The sequence below is a fragment of the Etheostoma spectabile genome, chromosome 8 (genome assembly GCF_008692095.1).
Source record: "Etheostoma spectabile isolate EspeVRDwgs_2016 chromosome 8, UIUC_Espe_1.0, whole genome shotgun sequence".
In the NCBI taxonomy this organism is placed as follows: domain Eukaryota; kingdom Metazoa; phylum Chordata; class Actinopteri; order Perciformes; family Percidae; genus Etheostoma; species Etheostoma spectabile.
In genome coordinates, this window is record NC_045740.1 from 17,040,451 (window position 1) to 17,042,749 (window position 2,299).

Sequence of the window (2,299 nt, forward strand, 5' to 3'; positions counted from 1 at the left end):
GCTAGAGCTGACAGAGGAGGTAGCAGTTCATTTCACATTCACAACACAAACACATATGGAACTAACATATTTCAGAAAATGCAAGTAAAAGCGGTTTTGTGTGGAAGAGCACCTTTAAAGTACAAAACACAACCTTGTAGGTTTGTCTTTATCTGTAGAATTGTGTTGCATATTTCTTTTATCTTCTGATGATCTTTAACCTATCGCTCCACAGGCAGAAGAAGAGTTTTTCCTGGATCCATCAGGCGCTTTCCTCTGAAATGATACTGAGTGAGGCGGCGATCTTAGCTTTGATTCAAAACTTGCGTTTTGTATTTCAGATACAAACATGAAATATATTTTTAAGGGCCGGTGGTTTTAGACTTATAAGCCAATTTATATTAGTTCATCTAACACTTGTAAACGTCTTATCACAGAATGACTAAAAAAAAACAAGCTTTGTTTTAGAAACTTGTTTTTCTACTGTTCTATTTCTGTATGACATGAAATCAGCAGATGTATGAGTGAACATACAGTCTGAAAATGTATCAGTCTATCTGATCTTAAACGGCATTCACAAGGAACAATAATGTAACTTTAACAAACATGAATGGAGACTTGATGGAGAAGATTACAAAATGTTTCAACAGCTTCGTAGGTGATTTTAAAACCGCACAGAAATTAGAAAATAGAAAACATTTTGTGTCTGGAAAGTTGGACACATGCATCCAAAAATCTAAAAGTGTGCAGAATGCATTTGAAAAGAGGTCTTAATGCTTTCTCACCAATTTAATGGCTGAAATCCACTAAAGGAAATCAACCAGGAAACACATGCAATCAGATGTTTTGTGTTTGCTGCTTTTTGCCCAGTTGGACATCTGCTACACCAACGCGGCCGCGTCTCCCAATCTCAGCCGTCAGTTGGTGACTACGAGTCCTGTGATTGGCTTGCACAGCCGGAAGTGTGTTAACCATTTTAAAAGTTTCCATACACTACACATCTGATCTGAATGTACACGACCACATATTTACATAAACAAACCTGGCCGCTTTAGCTTTGTGTGTGTGTGAGAGAGAAAAGCCTATTTTTCATTCTCTTACAGAGAGCGTTGGAAAAAGCAGGTCGTCTGTTAAGCTAAACAAATGTAATGCTTTTGTGTTTAAATATGGTTGTAGTGTGTAATGTACCGAGTCTTTCATACTGGTAACCAGTTAGTTACACTGACTCACTGAGTGTGTCAGTACACACTTCAGGCATCTTTACACACTGGAGAGTAAATGAATACAGTGAAATAAGAGAAGAAACAATGGATGGTTTACTTATCAGGGTAACAGGACAGCAGGTTGGAAAAGTGACAAGCTGGTGTTTTTGTACTGAATGTTTTAACAAGAGTAGAATGATTTAACAAGTGCTTGTGTTTTGTATTTGGAGGCTACAACAGTGGGTGTTTACATGCACAGAATATTATCTTACAGCATTTTTTGTTAGACCTGGAAGCTAGCCATAAATTGCAGAGCTTGAAATGTAAGTACGACTTGAAACACATATTTAACTGTGTTCATGAATTCAGAAGCTGTTAACAGCAACAATGGAGAAGACAGGTGGAGTAAAGCCGGGTCAACGCTGCCGAGCCGCCCAAAGACAGGTATGAAAAGCTTCACAGCTGAAGATGTGGATAAGTTGATGTCGCCACCTACAGGCAAGGAAGGAAATAGCTGCTGGAATTTTAACACGTGCTACTTGCGGGCAATGACAGTTATAACTTGTGTGACGGTCATTGACTGCAGGTGAAACGAGTGTTAAAGTGCAGCAGCAGCTACAGCTTGCGGTTCCAGATTGATTCTGGAAGTTGCCTGCAGGTGTTAAGTCTAGCCAGTATGTAGTCTATATCCTTGACGTTCCACTTCCGGGATTACTCCATTACCGCCAGAAAATCTGATGGATTTCACTCATTCAGGCCGGATATCCGTTGCCATGGGCTTCCTTTGTGTTTGTGTTTTAAACTCCGATAGATTGATGGTGACCTGGTCCTCAGATCTCTGCAGGGTAAATCCAGACAGCTAGCTATCTGTCCAGTCTGAGTTTTCTGTTGTACGACTAAAACAACTTTTAAATGTACACATGTGGCACCAAAACAAGTTCCTTCCGAGTCTAAATTGCAGTGGCACCGCGGATTTTCTCTGATGCGTAGCACCGACCATTGTGATTGGTTTAAAGAAAAGCCAATAAACCAGAGCAGGTTTTCCTTCCATCCCAGAATGCAGTGTGGAGAAGCCAGACTCTCCAGCGCGCTTTGGAGGAGGGTCTGGCAAAGTGAGA